The following is a 25,031-nucleotide window of genomic DNA, read 5'->3' on the forward strand; positions in this document are numbered from 1 at the left end:
TCTCGACTCGCTTTATCCTTTCTCCTCTGATTTTACTGTTGTCCCTTAAACACTCTACCCATAACATCCACCCCTCTACTTTGCCATTTCTCCTGGCCTCACTACTTGTACGCTCACAATCACTGACGAGGCTATCTCTGACCATTCATTTTACAGAGTAACTGCTGCCAATGAACAGGAAGCATTCTGCACATATCTGTCGGGTCCCAAATTTAAAAAATAACGTTCACCACGACAGACAGAGGATCTGAGAAGTGCTGAAGTATATCACTAATAAAGTTTCATTAATGTTAGAGATTCCCAATCTACCATCCCTGATTGTTACATGAATCTCCGAATGCTTCTAGCTTCAGAATAGTAACTTGCAAACTATTAACAAACCCTACTACCCGTAGACAAAATAGGCAGTGCTGGGGCCTAACTATCCCCCACTGCCGACTCTGACCAACCACAATTTAGTGCACAAACAAGTGGCTCATACCTGAATGAATTCTGCAATTCACACAATTAATAAATTAAACTACAACTGAAAAAGATTTTTTAAATCCGCCTATTTATTCCTCATTTTGGGAAGTGCGGCGATAACAAACACATAAAAACATGAACTGCGCATGCGCAACTATTTCTGGTTCGTTGCCATTTTATTTTATCATTTTATCACCCGTAACCCCCTACCACCTTCCAATCTTTTCATCTGCGCCCACCCGTGCAAAAAAACTTAAAGGGAGATAGGAACATTCGGAACAGAAGGAAGCCATTCAGCCCCTCGCGTTTCTTCGTCACTCAATTAGGTCATGGCTGATCTGTACCTCAACTCCATTTAACCATCGTTGCTCCATATACCGTCAACCTATGTACCTTACCTAACAAAAATCTATCAATCTGATTTCACTGATCAACGATTCATGTTGCACCATTATGTAGCACCTCTCCACTCACTCAGCAGCAACAACAACCTATATTAATATAGTGGCTTGAAAGTAGTAAAACGTCCCAAGGCGTTTTATAACACAAAATTTGACACAAGCCACATAGGGAGAAATTAGGGCAGATGACCAAAAGCTTGGACAAAGCGGGAGGTTTTAAGGAGTGTCGTAAACGAGGTAAGATGGGTGGAGAAGTTTAGGGGCGGGGAATTCCAGAGCTTAGGGCTTTGGCAGCTGAAGGCATAGTCACCAATGGCTGAGCAAATAAAATCAGGGTTGCTCCAGAAACCAGAATTAGCGGAGCGCAGATATCTCGGGAAGTGGGGGCGTGGTTGTAGAGCTGGAGGAAATTGGAGATAGGGAGTGGCGAGGCCATGGAGGGATTTGAATGCAAGAATTGAGAATTTTAAAATCGAGGCGATGCTTAACTGGCAGCCAATGTAGGTCAATGAGCACAGGAGTGATGGATAAATGGGCATGGGCAGATGTGTTTTGGATGAACTCCAGTTTACGTTGGATAAACATAGAAACATAAAAAAGTAGGCCATTCAGCCCTTCGAGCCTGCACCACCATTCAATATGATCATGGCTGATCATGCAATTTCAGTACCCCATTCCTGCTTTCTCTCCATACCCCTTGATCCCTTTTGCCATAAGGGCCTCATCTAATTCCCTTTTGAATATATCTAATGAACTGGCCTCTGAGTGAAGAAGTTTCTCCTCATCTCAGTCCTAAATGACTTACCCCTTATCCCTGGTTCTGGACTTCCCCAACATCGGGAACATTCTTCCTGCATCTAACCTGTCCAATCCTGTCAGATTTTTATATATTTCTATGAGATCCCCTCTCATTCTTCTAAATTCCAGTGAATATAAGCCTAGTCGATCCAGTCTATCCAGTCTTTCTTCATATGTCAGTCCTGCCATCCTGGGAATCGGTCTGGTAAACCTTCGCTGCACTCCCTCAATAGCAAGAATGCCCTTCCTCAGATTAAGAGACCAAAACTGTACACAATGTTCCAGGTGTGGCCTCATCAAGGCCCTGTACAACTGCAGTAAGACCTCCCTGCTCCTATACTCCAATCCTCTCGCTATGAAGGCCAACATGCCATTTGCTGCCTTCACCGCCTACTGTATCTGCATGTCAACTTTCAATGACTGATGTACCATGACACCCAGGTCTCGTTGCTCCTCCCCTTTTCCTAAACTGTCACCATTCAGATAATCTGCCTTCCTGTTTTTGCCACCAAAGTGAATAACCTCTCATTTATCCACATTATACTGCATCTGCCATGCATTTGCTCACTCACCTAACCTGTCCAAGTCACCCTGCAGCCCCTTAGCATGCTCCTCACAGTTCACACTGCCACCCAGCTTAGCGTCATCTGCAAACTTGGAGATATTACATTCAATTCCTTCGTCTGAATCATCAATGTATATTGTAAATAGCTGGGGTCCCAGCACTGAACCTTGCGGTACCCCACTAGTCACTGCCTGCCATTCTGAAATGGACCCGCTTATTCCTACTCTTTGCTTTCTGTCTGCCAACCAGTTCTCTATCCACGTCAGTACATTACCCCTAATACCATGTACTCTAATTTTGCACACTAATCTCTTGTGTTGGACCTTATCAACAGCCTTTTGAAAGTCCAAATACACCACATCCACTGGTTCTCTTCCGTTGTCCACTCTACTAGTTACATCCTCACAAAATTCTAGAAGATTTGTCAGGCATGATTTCACTTTCATAAATCCATGCTGACTTGGACCGATCCTGTCACTGCTTTCCAAATGCGCTGCAAATGGTAGAACATGGGAGGCTAGCCATGAGTGCGTTGAAATAGCCAAGTCTAGATGTAATAAAGGCATGGATGAAGATTTCAGCGACAGATGAACTGAGGCAGAGGCAGAGTTGGGCAATGTGGAAGAGGTGGACATAGGCGTGGATATGTAGCTGAAAGCTCATTTCTGGGTCAAATTTGATACCAAGGTAGTAAAGACTGGTTCAGCTTCAGACAGATGCTATGGAGAGGGATAGAGTCAATGGCGAGGAAATGGAGTTTGTGATGGGGTCCGAAGACAATAACTTCAGTCTTGCCAATATTTAGTTGGATTAAATTTCTGTTCATCCAGTACTGGATGTCTGATGAGCAGTTTGGTGATTTAATGCCAGTGGAGTGGCCGAGAGTAGAGCTGGGTGTCATCAGCATACATTTGGAAATTGAAGCTGTGTTTTCAGATGATGTCGCAGAAGGGCAGTATGTAGATGAGGAATAGGAGGGGGCTAAGGATAGATCCTTGAGACATCAGAGGTGGGAAGAGAAGCCATTGTAGGTGATTCTGTGGCTATGATTCGATAGATAAGAATGGAACCAGGCACGTGTCAAAGGCTGCAGACCGGTTGAGAAAGCTGAGGGATAGTTTGCCATTGTCACATAGAATGTCGTTTGTGACTTTGACAAATGTGGTTTCAGTACTGTGGCTGAGCGGAAATCTGACTGGTCGGATTCAAGTGTGGAGTTCTGGTAACGATGGGCACGGATTTGGGAGGCGACAATATGTTCAACGACTTTGGAGAGGAAAGGGAGGATAGAAATGGGATGGTACTATGGAAGGACGAAAACGGTTAAGGGTTGTTTTTTTTGAGGAAAGGGGTGATGATGGCAGATTTGGAGGAGAGCGAACTGTTAACAATGTCAGCTAATATGGGAGCCAGAAAAGGAAGTTAGGTGGTCAGTTTAGTGGGAATAGGGTTGAGGGAGCAGGAAGTGGTTCTCATGGACAAGATGGGCACAAGGAGGGCATGAGGGGAGGTGAGCGAGAAACTGAGAAAGATATGAGTTCAGGGCTAGGGCAGGGGTGAACCTTGGAGGAAGATTGGCCCGGAGAGCTAGGGGAAGAAAGGGAATTCACAGAGGCAAATGATCGGTTGGTCTCAATCTTGGAGACAAAAGTCCATGAGCTCCTCGCACTTGTTGGAAGTGAGGGTGGAGGAGCAGGGGAGAGGAGTTTAAGTAGACGGTTTGTAGTAGGGAAAAGAAACCGGAGGTGATCTTTGCATTCCAGAATGATCCTGGAACAGTGAGCAGTTTTGTCAGATGAGTGCAGGACCTGATGCTGCTTTATGTGGTCCAGTCAGATGTGGCGGTGAAAGGCTAAACCAGTTGTCTCATTAAACGCGTTCAAGTTTGCGTTCCTTGGACTTAAGAGATGAAGGCCGCACTAGAGGGAACAGCTAGGGTGAGAGAAAGTAATGGATTTAATAGGGACTAGGGCATCAGAGGTTGTTGTGGAGCAGATCAGTAGCTGAAGAAATGTCGTGGTGAATGGGATTTTGTGAGTGCAGTTGTAAGTGAGTTGGGAGAGAGTTTTTTTTCCCAGAGGCAGTCACGGTAGGAAGTAGGGTTGGGGTGGAGAGTGGGATGATGGTGGAAAGTGATACAAGGAAGTAGTCAGAGATGGCCTTATCTGTGAATGACATGATGGGTGTAGTGAGGCCACGAGAGATAGCAAGGTGAAGGAGCCAGCGGTGAATATATATTGGAGACTTTACATGGAGGGAGAGATTGAGAGGATAGGAATGCAGTGAATTCAGAGAAGGGAGAACATGATGTATTGAGATGGAGATTGAAATCACCAAGGATGAAAAGTCGTTCGGTGCAGAAGCTGAGGGTGGAAAGCAGTGAAGATACCTCAGTGAGAACATTTTTATGGTACTTGAGTGAACGGTCGAGAACAAGGATTTTAAATGAGAAGGGAGAGGGGTGGAATAATGTGAGATGCTCAAAGGAGGAGAAAGAGCCGGAGGAGTAGGGGGACAGACCAAGGCGTGATTTGGTCATGAGAGCCCCGTCACTGAGGGCGGGGCAAGTGGTTGAAGGTATAGCCAGGCAGAGAGGCTTTATTTAGGGGTAAGTTGTCTTCACCCCTCAGCCAGTTTTCCGTCAGAACCATGATGTCGATGCAGTATGACGAAAACCAGGTTAATCGATTGGAGAAAAGCTGATTTTGAGGGGCTGCAAATAGAACTTGGGAAAATAAAATGGGCAACAATATTGGCAAACAACAATGTAGAACATCAATGGGAAACATTTAAAATGGTGTTCATAACAGAGTGGAGGAACATTATATTCTGCTAAAAGGAAAGAACAAACTAAACACTAATGAGACTCCATGGATGAATAAAACCATAAGGGAACAATTAAGGGTAAGGACGGAGGCATACATTAAGTACATCATCATCATAGGCAGTCCCTCGAAACGCCACGCCAAAAAAAGGATGAGTTCAGATGTTTCAATGCAGGACCTAATATTCCAGGTCCTGAACTACACCCTCAGCCTGTGTTAAGTCCTAGATCGGGTGGTCAGCTGCATTCGACAATAATCGAGTCAGATACCTTCAATCTTTACGTCTTTATTGAAGCGGCTTCGGACCTGTTACCAAACTGCCAGCACAGAGTCTACAGATTCCGGGGCAGGCAGACAAAAGGTCTGCCTATCCTCACAGACGCATCCCTTTTATTCTTACAAACCGAAGGAGGTATGGCCTGCTTCATCAATCACAGTGTGTTACTAGGGCTTCATGAATTGACAGCCTGTTTATCTTTAGAACACTTTATGCTTTTACGAGCAGAATTGCAACAAGCAGAATTGCTCAGGGACACCAAAACCTCCTACGTTTTAGGGATAGCCCAGCTTAATCACAAGGAACACATCTGCTTCGCGTCAAGTCATGGCCATAAACCCTTGTTTATCAGTGATGGTCACACAAGCTACTTTGCCCACTACTTTCTCACAGGAAACTAAGTCTGTCTTTTCTTATTTTCTTATTGATTCCTAGAACCATTTTATTAACCCTTTCATGATTCTTCCACATACATTCACATTCCCCCCTTTTATCATTTCATGATAAATTCTCATTCATAAATGTTTACTCTCAATTTTGTGCACGGCCCGGTACTCCCTGCCTCAACGTGCTGGCCAGTCACGCGGTTTCAGGAGTCCCGGTTGCTTAGATCAAATTATGCCCCAGGTTATTGCTAAGATCAATTTTGTCCCGACCAGTATGTGTGAAATTATACGAATCCAAGGATGGATGTTCACATTTATTCCCCAATCCCAGACCTTTCTCCACCAACTCTGACTTTGTAAGTCTACATCGATATCTTCTTCCAGTACTTTGATTTTAGTTTGCAATTGGTGGTAGAGCTTTACGGATTGACCCACTCTGAGCCTCAACTCTCGTAATACTTCGGTTAGATGTGGGATGGGTGATATGCGCTTGCCCGATCGTGACAGGTCGTAGTGGCGTAAAGCAAAAGTTTGGCTGTGGTATAGGGCACTGCAGGTCATTTGGGTCCCTTGTCTTACTTCTACACAGGTATCCACACTCTGGCAAGAGGTGATACCCGTGTTTGAGTCGTGAAGACTGGAATAATTGGACTGCTTTGTGAGACGGGTCTGGTTAATGGGTACGTCCACTTTTGCGCACCCGAATCCTGTACCATTCCAACACTGTGGGTACCCATCCTTCCCAGACCCTGTAGTGTTTAGGCAGGTGGCCGGGGTGCCTCAGCCATCGGAATATGTGAAGGTAATGTTTTCGGCGGGTGGGATATCATTGTATCCTTGTATGTAAAGAGTGGGATCCATAACCGGGGTTGGGGTAAACAATTCAGTGACCGACATAACAGGGTAGCATACAACCGACTCTGGCGCGAATAAGATCTTATGAGTCCTCAGGAATATATTATGATCGTTCCCCAGTTGCCCTTGCACGTTCCTTTTCCTCCTTTGCCCTGTTACTGATTCCAGGGATTGGTCCTTTTGAATCAACTAAGTCATCTTCAGGTTGATCAGGGCAAACAAAGTCCATCTCACATTCCCTGAACCGGCATGGCAAATTCCATCGGTCTTTGCCCTGCAGAGTCACCTGTCGATCAACCTGTGAGAGTATACCCGTACGGGATTTTATTTTAGTCATGGTCCATGATTCGAGATCGTCTGATATCCTGGTTCCACATTGTACTATATCTCCCGTACAGAGGGGGAGAATTTGCTCTCGTGAGCCATCGGTTGGGCAGCTGAGTAGTCGTCCCCCTGTTTGTTACTGTTATCAGCAGGATCACGACTCCGAACAGCAGGGTTCCGTGCATTCTTTCAATCCTGAAAGACAAAAAGGCTTGCAAACCGTCATGTTACTATCGTGGCCACCAAGGCCTCATGTTATGCCTAAATACCTAAAAGCAGGACAAGCAATCATATGATAATTAGATTAATTAAAATTACGGCTAAAACGGTTACGGAACGATGGGAACGAACGTATTATGGCACTTCAATTATTATTCCACGTCTATCTCCACTCCCTCCTTTTGATTACTGCCGGTAATCAATTTGCAGTGATGCATGTGCACCCACGCGTCTCTACCTTCCACCTTTACAGCGGTGGGGGTGGTGAGTAAGACCTGAAATGGACCATCCTATCTGGGCTGGAGATAACGTCGCGTCCAATTTTTGATGAGGACGAAGGATCCGGGCTCGATAGGGGATGATCCGTGAGAGGAGGGACGGTCATCATAAGCGGCGCGAACCTGTGAATGAGAGGCTCGCAATGCCTTAGTTCGGGCTAACACATAGGTAGTCATCTCCTCAGTCATGTGATGAAAGTGAACGGCAACTGGAGAATGGTGGTCCCAAGGGGTGCGAAGAGGTCTGCCGTGCACAATCTCGGCCGGGGTGAGACGCGTCGTCCCTGCGGGGGTGGAGCGAATCTGAAAAAGAGCTACAGGTAACAATTTTAACCAAGTCGACCCTGTTTGAGAGGTCAGTTTAGCTAACTTGATTTTAAGAGTCTGGTTGGTTCGCTCGACCAGACCCGCCGCCTGGGAGCGATAGGCACAATAGAGTTGTTGATGTATCCCTAACTGTTGGCACAATTCCTTGTTTACAGCTGCAATGAAATGGGGTCCGTTATCTGAGCTAAGACGACCGGGAACCCCGAAGCGAGGGATAATTTCCTTCAGCAATATCTTAACAACAGTACAGGCTCTATTATCAGTAGTAGGATAAGCTTCAATCCATTTACTAAAAACATCAACAATAACCAACACATATTTATAACACTGACAGCGTGGCAATTCTATATAGTCCATCTGCAAAGTCTCGAAGGGTCCGCTGGCAAGGGTGTTTTACCTAATAAACATGGTGCCCCCCTTCCAGGATTATGGCGTTGGCAGGTAAGACAACGAGAAATAATATTCTGCGCAAACATTTGGAGGCTATGATGCCACCATGTCTGGAGGAGCAGGTCACTAGTGGCTTTTGCTCCACAATGCGTGGCATAATGAACACATTCAATTACCCAAAGGGCCAATTCATCGGACATACAAGTTTGACCAGCGGGTGTGATCCACAACCCGGAGGCAGTATCATATTTACAATCAAGATCGTTCCAAAGTTGTTTTTGTACAGCAGGAGCGTCCTCCTGTAGGCGAAGTACTTCTTCGATGGTTGGCATTGGCTTTTCAGGGGCCGACAAGCTCGGTTTAGAGCTGGACGTCTGCCTCATCATTCGGGGCACAACAATCTGCTGACTCCTTGCAGCACACTTAGCCGCCTCGTCAGCACGGCGGTTTCCAATATCGATTGGAAAGGAACCGGCAGTATGAGCGGAACATTTAATAACAGCGATTTATCGAGGGAGCGGAAGAGCAAGTAATAGGTCAGACACAAGCACTTGGTTCGAGATTAGCGTACTGGTTGAAGTTAGGAATCCTCGGTTTTTCCAGAGCTGGCCGAAGTCGTGGACAACCCCAAAGGCGTAACGGGAGTCAGTGTAGATATTGACTCGGAGATCCTCTCCTAAAATACACGCACGGGTGAGGGCAAAAAGTTCTGTTTGCTGAGTGGAAAGGGGGACCTGGAAGGCTCCAGACTCGAGAGTCGTTCCTTCTTTGTTGATGGAGGAACTGCCATCAGTGAACATAACAAGATCAGGGTTTAACAGAGGGGTATCTGAAAGGTCGAAGCGAGGGCTCGTGTCCTCGAGGACTGAGTGCAGACAGTCATGATCCGGCTTCTCAATAACAAGAGGTGGACTTTCAATGAAAGTTGCTGGGTTTAGCGTGGTACAGTGTCTGAAGGTGAGGTGTGGATTATTAAGGAGGTAGATCTCATATCTGTTCTGTCGGGCTGAGGTCAAGTGCTGAGTTTGAAGTTGGCCAAGCAAGGCTACTTCGGCGTGGGAGCTATAGACCACAATCTCTTGCTGCAGAGTCATATTAGCAGCGGATGGCAAGCTATCATAAATGGCAGCCAGAATCTGTGTACAGTGGGGATATCCAAGGGCGACAGGGTCTAATTTTGAGGAAAAATATGCAACTGGTCGCTGTCTTATCTCCATGCTTCTGAGTCAGGACCGAAGTAGCGCATTCTTGGAGAACAGTACAATATAACTGGAACGGACGATCGTAGAGGGGTCTTCCCAAGGCTGGTGCTTGTGTAAGGCAAAGCTTTAACTGTTGGAAGGCATCTGTCTTCTCTGGTGACAGCGTGAAATATCCTTCGCTGCTTCTAAGGCTTCGTGAGTTTGATGTGTTAAGGCTTCCTTAAATCTAGTCCATTCAGGACCAGTAAGTCCCTGTTGTACCAGAGACCAAAGGTCCCTTGAATCTGCTTGATAGAGTCTGATGGTTCGTGACAAAAATTCAATGAACCGTTGAGGACAGGTATTTTTATTCGGGGCGCTGGTTAATATGGACATAAGTTCATGAGGTTTCCAAGTTAACCACACTTGTATCTTAGCAGGGGGCTGCACATTCGGGCCTCCATCCTCAATAGGCGCTGCTGGTGCCAACATGCGAGGGTTCGGGATAGTTCTGACGGGCAGCTGTTTCGGCGCGCGTTTCTTCAGGGGTCTTGGTGTCTCCCCGTCATTGTCCCCTTCAATATCGCCAACCCATCCCGACTCTGAATCTGTCCCAGTATCTGACCCTGACACTATCACATCATCCTCATCCATAGGGGTTGATTTCCCCTTTTTCCCTTTACCACTACGTCGTTGATTTCTTTCAAGCTGTTGTAATCTCCCTATTTCCTGTTCAAGTTGACGCCGTCTTTGAACCTGGCTTCTAGTCCCCTCTGCAACGGATCGACAGAAAACCTCATCATCAGACTTAGTTCCCCGACACTGTCATTCTATATTAGACACATTGTCTAAACTGGGATAAATGAGTGTTGTAGCAGCAGTGGCGCCCGCTGTTGGGACATTAGGACCGGGGTAAGGGGGTGGTAGAACTCCGTTCGTATGTAAATTTGGCACCGGCACATTTACTGCCACAGCCGCGTCAGCCAAGGCATTAACATCGGGTTGTGCCGTCGGACGAGGCGGGGGAGCCCCTGGAGTCATATTCCAATTATCCCATTCATCGTCATCGTCAGCCCCTTGCATGCCAAGACCAGCCATTGAACTACATAGTTCAGTTAAAGATTCCTTGTTTGTTCTATTTCTCTTTTCCTGTGCACATTCCTTTCTTAAAATTTCCAATGACTTAGGGATTCCTGCATCGGTTAATTTAATTCCTGCCTTGAGAGCATTCTCCTACCAACTCGCCAGAATATTCTTATCTTTTTCATCCTGACAATGTTGGCGCCAGATTTCAATCAATTTCTTACTCTTTTTCCCGATTCCCCTTTTCCAAATTAATTCTTGGGCGCATTTAATTGTTTCTAAATCGCTTGAACCCCCTAATGGCCATATGTCTGAACCTAATGATATAACTTATCTTAACCTATTTATTCAACGTTTTGACGGACTCATTAAGTGAGACAATTTCAAATCAGTTATCTTTTAACCCACCACCGTGGTGGGCACCCACAACTTCCTTTTCTCTTTATTCCTTTTCTCTTTATTCCTTTTCTCTTTATTCCTTTTCTCTCTATTCCTTTTCTCTTTATTTCTTACTGTTTTAACGTTTGACGGACTACTTGTGGTAGACAATTTCCAGATCAACCTACTCCTTCGTCATTTTAACGGACCACCATGGTGGACAATTCCAAATCTATTCCTTCGTAACTTTAACGGACCACCATCGTGGACAATTCCAAATCTATCTTTTCCTGGGGTAATCTGACAACTGACCACGGACGATCCCGTCAACAATTAATTGAACAGTGGTGAAAGATCCGCGACCAGAACTTACGACAGGAGGAAAACAAAGTGGCAATTTAACTAAATATACTCACTTTGGGGCCCATTTCCTCTGCCGTGTCCCCTCTGTAGGATATCAATGATTCAGCCACTTCCAATCGAGAGTTTTTGGGATCCCACTTCTGACACCAAATGTTAAGTCCTAGTTCGGGTGGTCAGCTGCATTCGACAATAATCGAGTCCGATACCTTCAATCTTTACGTCTTTATTGAAGCGGCTTCGGACCTGTTACCAAACTGCCAGCACAGAGTCTACAGATTCCGGGGCAGGCAGACAAAAGTTCTGCCTATCCTCACAGATGCATCCCTTTTATTTTTACAAACCGAAGGAGGTATGGCCTGCTTCATCAATCACAGTGTGTTACTAGGGCTTCATGAATTGACAGCCTGTTTATCTTTAGTTCACTTTATGCTTTTACGAGCGGAATTGCAACAAGCAGAATTGCTCAGGGACACCAAAACCTCCTACGTTTTAGGATAGCCCAGCTTAATCACACGAAGCAGATGTGTTCCTTATCAAGTCATGGCCATAAACCCTTGTTTATCAGTGATGGTCACACAAGCTACTTTGCCCACTACTTTCTCACGGGAAACTAAGTCTGTCTTTTCTTATTTTCTTATTGATTCCTAGAACCATTTTATTAACCCTTTCATGATTCTTCCACATACATTCACACCTGTGCGTGTTTTTTTTTTAACGTGGGTGGCCGTTGCACACCGGCCATCACACGGGCTTGACAGAGCTAGGTCTTGGTCCAGTGGCAAGGATTAACCAAAACGACTGGCGACCTGCTCTGCTGCACGGACCTAGTGCACGCACACATCGCAGTGTGGGCTGGCCCATGCTGCCCCTGGGCCCTTGCCTCTTCTGGTCCTGAACTCATGCCTAGCCTGGGCCCCGATCACATCCCTCTACAATCTCTCGCCGCTCCTTCGCAGGTCGGGGCCATAAAAGGAGTGGCGACCCTGGAGCAGTGTGGTGGCCTCAACCTGCTAGAAACCATCAGCGACAGGTTGGGGCCATAAAAGGAGAAGTGAGTGGCAGCCATGGGCAGCGTGGCGACGTACCACTGCAAGGTACTGCACAAGTTGGTGCAGGAGGGTGACGGCAGCGAAGGGGGACGTCATCAAGGTCCAGATCGGTGATTGGAGCGTGGGCAGATACAGTAGCAGCGGCAAGATTAAGTACATAGACAGCAGGGGAGTGCATGGTGAGGGAGAATGCGAAAAGATTAGGAGCGAAGTTTAAAAAAAACAATTGGGAAGGCAAAGAAGAATTATGAAATTAAATTTTCAAGGAACATAAAACAAGGAGACCAATCAACAATCAGAACTTGTCATTAGGGGGTCTAATCAGAGCTTTAGGTATTGCAAATTAACACGTCCATATAAGAAGATGCTTTTTCATACTGAACCTAACATACCAAGGTAGTGTATCCTGAGCTGAGTTTCAAATTCAGTGTACTTTCCAACACAAAGGCAGCTTGCTTCCACCTCCATAATTTTATCCACCTCTGCTGCAGAAAGGTTTGGTGCAATAAAGGCATAATTAATTCAGGCGACTAGGGTACTGAAGTTTTTCCCCAGTGCAGTATTTTCATAGCAAACAAACTGCAGATCTTGAAGCTACTGGTTTTTTTTTTCCCGCATGGATAAAATATTGAGTAAATAGTTATGTGGGGAAATATTTAATTTTTAATTAACATACAACAAAATTACAAAGATCAAAAATAGTGTAATGCAATTTTGGGAGAGGAGAGATAACCTTGGGTTAATCCTTCACATCGGAACATTCACATCAATTTCTGGTATTGGAATACTGTGGGAGAAAAACAAGATGGTAGCAATACAGTAATAATGCGATTTAAGTCATGCCCAGTTGCTTTTATTGGAGCAGAAACTGAGAAGCTGAATGGCTCAAAAAAACATGGCATAATATGCTACAGAGTATCTTGAAGATATTTCCAGTTTGTAGCCTAGTTGCAATTGAATAAAAGCATGCTTTTTCCAGAGTTCGGGTTAAGATACATCATTCAGGAAGTACACAGCTGTGCAATACACCTAACGTGGTATCGTTGATTGGCAAGGGACACATGCTGCCGAGTATGGAAAGTGTTGGTTCTGTCTTGCCCCCATTTAGAGAACCAGATGTTTGACGCTTATCTTATGTTGCATAATATGAGTGACATTTTACATGAGCACTTTTTTTTGCTGCTAAAAAAAAAACTTGCATTTATATAGTGCCTTTCGAATCCTTAGGATATCCAAAAACACTTTACAACCATTGCATTACTTTTAAAGTGTAATTGCTGTTTTCCAGGATAAATGTTTCACATCTACAGGTGCAGCATCGAGAATCTGGAATCCTCGGGACCGAGGCCGTTCCAGGTTCCGGACTTTGATTCGTCTTTCTGACGTCATGAATCCAGAAACACCTGAGCCCAGGTTCGGGTATTTCTGGATTTCGGAGCGTTAGAAGAGGGGGGGGGGGGTTCCCCCGCCGAGGAGTTGTTCGGGCTGCCGGCCCTGATGATGAGGTCGTCGTGCGTGACCCCGCCGCCAAGGAGATGCTCGGACAGGGCCCCGCTGTGGTGGAGCTGTTCGGGCGGGGTCCCACCGATGAGATATTCGGGCGGGCCAGCGAGGAGGCCCTGAGGTAACGGCAGCGGCGGCGAGCGAGGCAGAGGTCAGGTGGCCAGCGGCGTTGAGGTGAGGCTTGAGGTCGGCGGGTCCGGATTCCGGTACATTTTACAGAATCTGGACGACCCTGCCACCGATCGGTCCCGGACTCCGGAATTCCAGATTTTTGAAGCTGCACCTGTATTAAATACCCTGGAACTATTTCCAGGATTTTCAATTACTTTCCTGATTTGATCTGCTGCATGGTATAATTTAAAGTACTGCCGTGAGCTTTTAAAAATTTTAGTAAGGTTATCATTTTTTTAATCAAAGCAAACCATCCTCTTTGTACTAGATGCAACAACATTTTCAACTCATTCTTTACAAACAGATTTATGATTTCATATATAGAGCACAGAAAATCCATCCCCCACCACCCCTTTATATTCATTGCCCCCTTTCTGTGATGATGTGGAAATCTGTTTAATCCTAAATATTAACGCGGGCTATTTGTTTTTTCAATACTTTTCTCCAAATGCTGCATGCAGTTAAAGTGGGGATTATGGAGATAGGCATACTAAAAATATGTACCTGTACCTTGATTCACATCAAAATAAATGACAAGTACAGTAAAGACACTAAGCTGAATGACAATTTGCCTTGACATTTATACTGTTAAGCCTCTTGCATTTACACCCTTTGCATTTTTGATGGTTATTTACTGTCAGTCAGCATTGACACTTAAATAAAATGTAACAGTAAATGAATTGAGCCTTGCCTCTAGCACTCAAACATTTCACCGATCTGAAATGTATTCGTTTAGACTAGTTTTAAAATAGGAAGAAGAAAATGCCAAAGGGAGAAAAAAGTGCTGGCTGCTTTGATACAAACTTGGGTGCTTTGCTGAATCAGTGGTAATGGGATATGACAGCTGTGTTTAGATCTAGATAAGTTGGATGCACATGGTTGCTTGCTGATGAGGAATGAAAATCAGATCTCCCAGTTGCAGTAAATTTATGTTTTTGAGAGTCCAACTGTTGTAATAACACGTGTGTATTAGCAAAAGCTCTTTCTTAAAAACTTTTTTTTTTATTATTGACCTTTTAAATGTGATGTGTTGTCCTCTACAAACAATGGACTGAAGTTGGATAATTGTGTGAAAATAGAACGCAGAGAGGAAAAGGAATGAAAAGCAAGTATATTGGCTGCAGATAATGCACATAAGCAATACTTTAACTTGCTTCATAATATCTTTTGAACAACATGATATGGTTGGATTTTTGAAAAGTTCTTTTGCATCTTGCTAAGTGATAGAACTGCTGGCATTTTGGCACCAAAATTGGTTCTACTGATAAAGATGGATAAAACTAGGATATTTTTTCCGTATGCAAATTGTATAGCTACATAGCTCTAATGTCTATTATTGCTCACAATTTAGATAACAAAATAAAAGGGAAAACTAAAATAGTAAGCTGGTGAGGGGATAAGACACATTGCTGGAGCAGGAGTGAAGATGTTTTTTATGCTGCTTCTGGTGCTTGCAATACTTGATTTGGGATTGCTTGGTTCTGGGCATAGAAATGGGTTTCATTCACAGCACTGGCATCCCTTGTGTTGATTGATGAATTCTGATTCTATTTACCACTGTCTAACTGGCTTAGTGACTGACAGGTTTATTGGAGCATTGCCTCCTGTTGAAAATTGTTGAAATTCCATTGTGTTCAAGGCAACATAGTTCCCTATCTTCTCCCACAACAATAGCACTGGAGCATTTATTCTGTTGCATTTTGTGGCCATTTCTAAAATGCCTTTTTTATGTTCAATTTGCTAACTGGAGCAGAAATTTCTCACATTGTAATACACCATGTAGATTAGCAAATGCCTTAAAATCTAGAGGTTTTAAAATTAATGTATGCATATCTGATTTTTGGCATGTCAGTGTTCATGTCTTTTTTTTAAATAAGGAATGGACTGTAGTGCAGTAGCTAATAGACTATATATAGTTCAGGGGTTGGATCTGTTGATGCAGTTTTTCTTTTTCCTTTAAAAAGCATCTAAGGCAGCATTTTTCTGCTATTAGGAGAAAATTATATTAATGATACGCAAGTTTATAAACATCAATTTTTGTGACACTGGCAGTTTGTGAGCCATGTACAGGATGGATGGTTGTTGGAGTTGCTTAAAAGTTGTGGTCTGATGAAATCGTAATTCCTTGGGACATGAATCAATTTATTCCATGACACAAGCTTCTGATAAATTTTGATGCTGAGTTTTATAGGATTTGGACATGGACAAAGAAATAATGAAGAGGTGGAGCAAAGGATAGAAGCAAGCCATTTACTTTGAACAAGGTCAAAAGTATGAAAGTGAAATACGAGATCCAAGGAGATATATTGGAATTACGAGGAAAATGGAAGTCGAGCAGTGCATAAGGATGTCAAAATGGTAGCAGGAGTTAACTGAGTTGTTAAATAAATAATTGCTAACATTTTCTGCAAATCATTTTTTGTGTTGTCTTGAAAACGTCTTTGCATTCCCTGAGGTGGTCCCTCTGGATTATGCATCCTTCCCAAGGCAAGAAAAGGTTCATACTCCCAGATCACACTCAATACAGGTTGTACCTCTCCAGTCCGGGACTCTTTGGTCAGGCAACATCCCTGGTCCGGCATAATTCCCGGCATGGGGGGGGGGGGGAGTCATGACCCACACTGTGTCCTGGGGCCGGCGGCTGCTCCTCCTCTCCCCGCCGCCTCTGGTGTTCCCGCCGAGGTCGGGTCGGCACGCTGCGTACTGGGGCAGGCGGCTCCCCGGTTGGGCCAGCGCAGAGAGGGAACGAGGAGCGCAGCGGCTGACCGAGGCACTGAAGCTGGGCCCGAAATGCTGCGCAGTACGAGGCCGGGTGTTTGCCCCAGCTTCGGCACCTCGGTCGGACGCCGCACTCCCCGCTCCCTCTCCGTGCAGACCCGACTGGGGAGGGAGCAGCGTGGAGTGGGGGTGGGGAGCGGTCGGCCCCAGGACACAGCGTGCCAGCCCGACCTGGGGGGGGAGCACCGGAGGTGGCGGGAAGAGGAGGAGGAGGAGGAGGAGCCAGCCCCAGGTCAGCAGTACACTTTATTCCTTTTTAACTGTAATGTTTCTGTGTTGTTTGGTTTTGCTTTTGCTTTTTTTAAACTGAGAACTGCTGCATGACACTCTGCTGTGGATTCCAGTGAATGTAACAGAAACCTGTCTGGAAACTTTGCTGACAGTGGAATTTTTAAGTCGGGTTGGCGTGACCTCCCGTGGTCCGGAAAATTCGGCCCGGCACCAATCAGGTCCTGAGGGTGCCGGACTGGAGAGGTTCAACCTGTACTGATTTAACATGTTTGCGAGGAGATGAGTGAAAGTGATCTGTGATACTCTCGCTAAAATTCCTCATCCCACCTGCCCCCTTTGATTCCGGAGATGAAGGGGTTGACTTATGAAGATAGGTTGAGTAGGTTGGGCCTATACTCATTGGAGTTCAGAAGAATGAGAGGTGATTTTATTGACACGTATAAGATAATGAGGGGGCTCTACAAAGTGAATGAAGAGAAGATAATTCCACTCATAAGGGAAACTAAAACTAGGGGGCATAGTCTCAGAATAACGGGCCAACATTTAAAACTGAGATGAGGAATTTCTTCTCAGGGTTGTAAATCTGTGGAATTCTCTGCCCCAGAGAGCTGTGGAGGCTGGGTCATTGAATATATTTAAGGCGGAGATGGACAGATTTTTGAGCGATAAGGGAATAAAGGATTATGGGAAGCGGGCAGGGAAATGAAGCTGAGTCCATGATCAGATCAGCCATGATCTTATTAAATGGCAGAGCAGGCTCGAGGGGCCAAATGGCCTTCTGCTCCTATTTCTTATGTTCTTGTGTTCTTTCTCTACCTTCCCAAGTGGGAAAGTAGCATTCTGATCGATGGCCAGAACCACGTGGCGAATTCACATCCCACAACTCTGATTACTGCATATTGGACTACCAATCACTAAACTACTATGTCAGTATATTAAAATATATTTATTTGAGTTATTGATAATTTCCAGAACATAAATGGTAAAGTAGCTTTGTGAGTTGCAATTTAAAAAAAAAAAATAATACCATGTCTTTATGATGTATTAAAGAATTTATCTCTCAATATACTAATTTTCTCATTAGGTATTTGATGCCGAACAGTTGGGGGTCTAAAGTTTGTGCTGCTCTACGTTTTGCTATGAGGCTGTGGATAAGGTTGTTTATAGTACTGCCTCCTTTCTATGATCAAAGCACAATGTTTTTGTACTTTCTGTTCCTACCATTGTTTTCCGTAACACTACACGGGTACATTTATTCTGAAGCAAATTGTGCATATTTCTAAAATATCCTTTTTATGTTTAATTGCTAACCTGTATGGAGCAGCGAGTCCTCATATTCTAATACATTGTGTAGACGAGCAAATGCCTTCAAACAACTGAAGGATTTAAAATTAATGTATGCATATCTGCATGTGACTGCAGGTGGAATAGGTTACTGTTGAATCTTAATGCTGAAGTTTAATACTAAGCTTCAGAGCTTTCATCTGCCAGCCGTTAATCTGAATTATTTATGAGTTGCTTGCAGCAACTGCCCTTTAATGAAGTACTTGAATTATAAATGTTTAGTGAGCTGGGGTTTGGGTTTTGTTTTTTTTTCTAGGTTGTACATTTGCTTTTTCCAAATATATTAACAAAATAAAACCATTTCTGTGCATAGCAATAGATAAATATTATGGGCCAGAATTTGCTGGAGCGAAGCATCTCGTGGCATGCTCCATTAGTTAGATCTTTTTCCTCACCCTTGAGCTCAATTTTTTTTTCACCGCCTCAAATTGGTGGAAGTGCAAGCTGATAATGTGGCGAGGTCAGTGGGGTATCTGGGACCTTGGTGAACCATGTGATCAACAGTTTATCTCCTTCTCCAATGAAATTTAAGAATCGAGAAAGAAACAGGAAAAACAGAGCAGGGAATAGGGTGAATTGGGTCAAATCGGGTACAGAAAGAGAAATGGATTAAGAGAGAGAATAAAGAGACAAAGGAATAACATGGGAAAAAAAATTATGTTTTAAATCTCTAAGAACAATTTACTACCTGTGGAAATGAAACTTCACAATTTCAATTATTCCCTTTCTGGGCTGGAGAAGTTGCGTGGCGTTGCAGAAACATAAATCTCATCATTAAAAGTGTCCTTAACTGTTGAGAACCTGCCCTAACTTACTCTGGCTTGTTTAATTGGTATTAATGTGAAAAAGCAGGGGGGTTGAATGGTGAGCTGCTATTTTAGCAAGGCAAGCAGTGCAAATCATCCAGCAATTTGTGGTGAATCGCAACTTTAAATTTTAAAATATTTATTCATGGGGTGTGGGAGTCTTTGACAAAACAATTTATTGCCCAGCCCTAGTTGCCTTTCAGAAGGTGGTGGTGAGCCACCTTTAACCGCTGCTGTCAGTGTGGCGAATGTACACCGTCAGTGTGGTGAATGTACTCCCACAGTGCTGTGAAGTAGGGAGTTCCAGGATTTTCAAAGATCAGCCATGATTTTATTGAATGGTGGAGCAGGCTCGAGGGGCCAACTGGCCTATTCCTGCTCCTATTTCTTATGATCTTATGTTCTTATTTTGACACAGTGACAATAAAGGAATGGCGATATATGTCCAAATCAGGATAGTGTGTGACTTGGAGATAGTGGTGTTCCCGTAAACTTACTGTCCTTCTGGGTGGTTGAGGTCATGGGTTTGAGAGGTGCTGGCGAAGAAGTCTTGGGGAATTGCTGTAGTACATCTTATAGATGGTACACACTGCAGCCATGGTGTGCCGGTGGTGGAGGGTGTGAATGTTTAAAGTGGTGGATGGAGTGCCAATCAAGTAGGCTGCTTTATCCTGGATGTGGTCGAGCTTCTTGAGTGTTGTTGGAGCTGCACTCATCAAAGCAAGTGGAGTATACACAATCACATTCCTGACTTGTACCTTGTCGGTGGTGAAAAGGCATTGGGGAATCACTCGCTGCACAATACCCAGCCTCTGACCTGCTCTTGTAGCCACTATATTTATGTAACTTGTCTAGTTAATTTTCTGGTTAATGGTGACCCCCCCCCAGGATGTTGATGATGAGAGATTCAGTGATGGTAATGCCGTTGAATAAGAACATGAACATAAGAAGGGGAGGTGGTTAGACTCTCTCTTGTTGGAGATGGTCATTGCCTGGCACTTGTGTGGTGTGAATGTTACTTGCCACTTATCAGCCCAAGCCTGGATGTTGTCCAAGTCTTGTTGTATGCAGGCACGAACAGCTTCATTATCTGAGGAATTGTGAATGGAACTGAACACTTTAATTATCAGCAAACATCCCCACTTCTGCCTTTATGCTGGAGGGGAAAGTCATTGATATAGCAGCTAAAGATGTTTAGGCCTAGGTTACTGCCCTGAGGAACTCCTGCAGCGATGTCCTGGGGCTGAGATGATTGGCCTCTAACAACTGCAACCATCTTCCTTGTGCTAGGTATGACTCCAGCCAGTAGAGCGTTTATCTCAATTGACTCCTTGGTGCTACATTTGGTTAAATGCTGCCTTGATGTCAAAGGCAGTCATTCTTGCCTCACCTCCTGGAATTCAGCTCTTGTCCATGTTTAGACCAAGACTAAATGAGGTCTGGAGCAGAGTGGTCCTGGCGGAACCCAAACTGAGCAACGGTGAGCAGGGTATTGGTGAGTAGGTGCGTCTTGATAGCACTGTCGATGCCATGCTCCATAACTTTGTTGATGATTGCGAGTAGCCTGACTGGGTTAGACAGGTTAGATGCAGGAAGAATGTTCCCAATGTTGGGGAAGTCCAGAACCAGGGGACACAGTCTAAGGATAAGGGGGAAGCCATTTAGGACCGAGATGAGGAGGAATTTCTTCACCCAGAGAGTGGTGAACCTGTGGAATTCTCTACCACAGAAAGTTGTTGAGGCCAATTCACTAAATATATTCAAAAAGGAGTTAGATGAAGTCCTTGATTCCCCTAGTAGTAAGGGGTATGGTGAGAAAGCAGGAATGGGGTACTGAAGTTGCATGTTCAGCCATGAACTCATTGAATGGCGGTGCAGGCTAGAAGGGCCGAATGGCCGACTCCTGCACCTATTTTCTATGTTTCTATGATTTGGACATTTATTGGCTGGATTGAATTTATTCTGCTTTTTGTGGACAGGACATACCTGGGCAATACTCCACTTTGTCTGGTAGATGCCAGTGTTGCAGCTTCATTGAAATAGCTTAGCTAGAAGTGCAGCCAGTTCTGGAGCACAGGTCCTCACTACAGCCAGGGTGTTGTCGGGGCCTGTAGCCTTTGTTGTTATGGGGTGCAGGGTATCTCTTCGTCGCCATAAATTGCTGGACGATTTACACACTAATAATGGCGTGCACATTAAACTCTGTTATTTTCCCTGTAAATCTAACGTAGATGTACTTTTGTTCAAATTATTGTGAATGTATTATCAAAGCGTTTTATAAAACTAAATATTTTGGGCAATCTTGGAAAAGAACACAGTTCGGAACTTTTGTATGATAGATGACTTATCATATTCAATGAAGTAATTTCTAAGTAAAGGCTTCAAGATCGCTTTTTCACTTCACATTAAATTTGTCTTGTTGTCAGGGTACTTAATTGTAGTTGGAATAGCTGCAGATACTTCAATTGACTGTACCTGCATATATAATACGGTATGCAGAATGATAGTAAATAACACTTGGCTGCAGTGCATATTTAAATGTTGTATGTTGGTTTTTATTAAAGGTGCTAAAATATTGAGATTAATTTTTAACCTCTACTGCAGTGATCAGAGGTGCATATTTTAAACTGTTGTTCTATAGATTATGAAGTGCATTGCAATCCTGAAAAACAGAAACGTATCAATGTGGTGCATGTTTTACAAGGTAACAGATTTCCTACAGCTTGTGATGAGTTGAAATATGTTTTGTGTTATCTATTGCAGAATGTATTATCAGGGACACTGATGTGTTAAATAGGACAAATCGTGTTTTTATTACTGGAAATGTCATTATTTTCAGGCTTGAATTCTACATTTGTGAGTATTTGCAAGGGAACTGTAAACCAGTGACTTTGAATAGTGTTAAGTTAGTAAAGTTTTATCACTGCCTTTTATTTTTAGAAAACCCAGGATAGAGAGGAAGATATTTGAAGTTGGACGTTGATGAGAGATAGCTTTTCTGAACTGGATACAGCTGTGGATGACTATAGGGGTGAGGTATGCTGCTCCTGAGATTTGGGATCAGGGTCATGGAGTATGGGAACAATAGTGATGGCCTTGCAAAGGCGAACCTAAAAGGGGTTTTCAGAATTTGAAGGCACTGGGAGGGGATTTAAAATTATGATGTTTAGGAGTTTAATCTTAATGATGGGAATGGAAGAGAGGTGTTGGTAGCACTGTGTGGGGTGGGGGGGGGGGGGGGGGGGGAATCCTAGGGTGTGGTCGCGATGTGAGGTCAGACGTGGTGTAGCAAGAGGTGAAATAGGGGAGCACAGGGTGGGAGTACTGGGAATGGGTTCTGGGATACCTCTGATGTGGGTCAACAATGGATGGCAAAGCATAAAAGCTTGGTGTGGAAGACATGGGAGTGTTGAGAGCTGTCAGGAGGCAGTGGGAAAGAGGGAAGGTGTTGATGATCAGGTCAGGTGGAGACCTGATCCTATCAGGAGGCGGAGTTTTCTTGAGTGCTTCCCAAAGAAAGAGAAATTTTCATTTGTATAGCGCCTTTCACGACTGCGTGTTTTGCAGCCAATGAAGTACTTTTGAAGTGTAGCCACTGTTGTAATATATGTAACATGGCAATCAATTTGCGCACAGCAAGCTCCCACAAACAGCAATAAAATGAATGGCAAGATCATCTATTTCAGGTGTTGGTTGAGGGATAAATGTTGGCCCCAAACACCGGGAGAACTCCCCTGCTCTTCTTCGAATAGTGTTGTGAATCTTTTATGTTGATAATTCCTACATGCACAGCAAAGACACAGGACTCGATTCCCGCACCCTCAGTTCTACCAGCCAGACTTGTGGAGAGTATCACCAGATCTTAAGGAAATTTCTTAATTGAAGAAACCTCAACTGAGTGTGTTAAATAATACAGATTTTCCCAGGTGACTGCTGTGGATAATCCCTGCTCCTCCCACACCCGACCAGATGCCACTGCTGACCCTTCCCATTCCCTGGTGGGAGGCGGATTTTTTTTTTAAGTGACTTGGGAAATCAATATTATTTGAAATAACTGCTGTGTACTTATTTTAACTGGGTTTTCCCACTGCTGATGAACAAAACCCTTCCTCACTCTTGAATTACATTCAAGGTCATGTTTCAGGGCTTTGGATTTTTAATAAAGGTTTCCCAAGGAAATCATGTTTATTACTCATTACTGTACCATCTCAAGAGCAAGAATACTATTTATATGATTAGCTGTTGGGATCTGCACACAATATGCTAGAGAAAATTTTAACAATGCTTTATTTATTCTGCCAGGACCACTCGGCTCCAGACCTCATTACAGCCTTAGTCCAAACATGGACAAAAGTGCTGAATTTCAGAGTTTAGTTGAGAGTGACTGCCCTTGACATAAAGATAGCATTTGACTGAATGTGGCATCAAGAAGGCCAAGTAAAATTGAAGTCGATGGAAATCTGAGTGGTGGGGGGGGGGGGGGTGGTGGTGGTGGAGACAGAACTCTCCACTGGCTGGAGTCATACCTAACTTTAAGGAAGATGGTTGTGGTTGTTGGAGGTCAATCACAATCATCGCCCCAGGGCATCGTTGCAGGAGTTCCTCAGGGCAGTGTCTTAGGCCCACCCATCTTCAGCTGCTTCATCAATGGCCTTCCCTCCTCATAAGATCAGAAGTCGGGAAACCTAACTGAATCAGCCACATAAATATTGTGGCTACAAGAGCAAGTCAGAAGCTGGGTATTCTGTGGTGAGTGTTTCATCGCCCTGACTCCCCAAAGCCTTTCCACTGTCTACAAGGCACAAGACAGAAGTGTGATGGAGTACGCTCCCCTTGCCTGGATGAGTGCATGTCTAACATCACTCCAAAAGCTCCACCATTCCGAACAAAGCAGCCCACTTGATTGGCACCCCATCCACCAACTTGAACGTTCCCTCCACCACCGGCACACCATGGCTGCAGTGTGCAATGTTTCCGTTAAGCTGCGCAATTGCGCAGCTGTCTGGAGGCCTCGCGCAGCTGCATGGTGGCCCCGCGCAGGCTGATCACCAGCTTTTCAATGTGACATTTTGCACGTGCACGAAATTTTGAATGGACTGCGCACCCAAAAAAAAGTTAGGGGGAACATTGACAGTGTGTGCCATCTACTAGATGCACTGCAATAACTCACCAAGGCTTTTTTGGCACCACCTCCCAAAATCCTGTCCTCTACTACCTAGAAGGACAAGGTCAGCAGGCGTGGGAATGCCACTACCTCCAATTTCCTCATCAAGTCACACACCATCCTGACTTGGAATACATCGCTGTTCCTTCATCATTAGGGAGGAAATTCCAGGATTTCGACCCAACAGCAACGTGGGAGAACCTTCACCTCATAGGCTGCAGCGGTTCAAGAAGATGGCTCACCACCACCTTTTAAGGGTAATTATGGATGGGAATAAATTCTGGCCTTGCCAGCGATGCCCACATCCCATGAACACATAAACAGTATTGCAAGAGGGGTTGTATACTGTACTACATTATTTGTCTTTTGTGCTGTAGCTGAGTACTGTGCTAACGATTTCACCAATTTATGTTATATGTCTGAGATGTCCTCACCACACTCATTTAATTAACACATTGCACCTCTTTTGGTTCATTGCTTACACACTAATTATTTTATACTTGCATTGAATTGCATCTCCCACCCATTAAGCTAGTTATCTAAAAGATCTAAATCCATCTCAATTTAGATGCATTGTTCAATGTGCTTCCAATTTTGATATCTACAATTTTTTCCACCTTTCAGAGGTCACACTTGCACTAATATCCATATAGCAAAAAATTAAGGATTGGTTTTAGAGGCATTCTGTAATACCCCTAATTAAATTTAATGGCATATACATTCAAGGCATGTATCTTGTTTGGCTTGGCTTGGCTGAGCTGTAATGAGTATCAGGAGTTTGTGGGTTTGGGTTTGAAGAGTAGCAGTCAAGATTTCAGATAGGAAGATGAGGAGGACTGTTCCATTTGTCCAGGGAATGAACAAAGTACA

General features: G+C 44.3%; 1 protein-coding gene and 1 long non-coding RNA gene across 10 annotated transcripts in view; one reads left to right on the top strand and one right to left on the bottom strand.

The window, feature by feature from the left end:
- LOC139265703 (ecto-NOX disulfide-thiol exchanger 2-like) overlaps positions 1–25,031 on the top strand; it is a 460,596-nt gene that overhangs the window by 100,744 nt on the left and 334,821 nt on the right. For 2 of the 9 annotated variants that reach the window (XM_070882954.1, XM_070882957.1), the window contains one exon: positions 21,938–22,033. The exons of the other annotated variants lie outside the window; for them this stretch is intronic. The gene's annotated coding sequence lies outside the window, so the exon portion shown is untranslated. The remainder of the gene's footprint in view (positions 1–21,937; positions 22,034–25,031) is intronic. 9 annotated transcript variants of the gene reach the window in all.
- On the bottom strand, positions 5,325–11,485 carry LOC139265702 (uncharacterized). Its single transcript, XR_011593605.1, has 2 exons — positions 11,322–11,485; positions 5,325–7,091 (listed from the first exon to the last, which is right to left on the bottom strand). It is a non-coding gene; the product is annotated as an uncharacterized lncRNA (long non-coding RNA).

This window comes from Pristiophorus japonicus, chromosome 6 (genome assembly GCF_044704955.1).
Source record: "Pristiophorus japonicus isolate sPriJap1 chromosome 6, sPriJap1.hap1, whole genome shotgun sequence".
Taxonomy (NCBI): Eukaryota; Metazoa; Chordata; class Chondrichthyes; family Pristiophoridae; genus Pristiophorus; species Pristiophorus japonicus.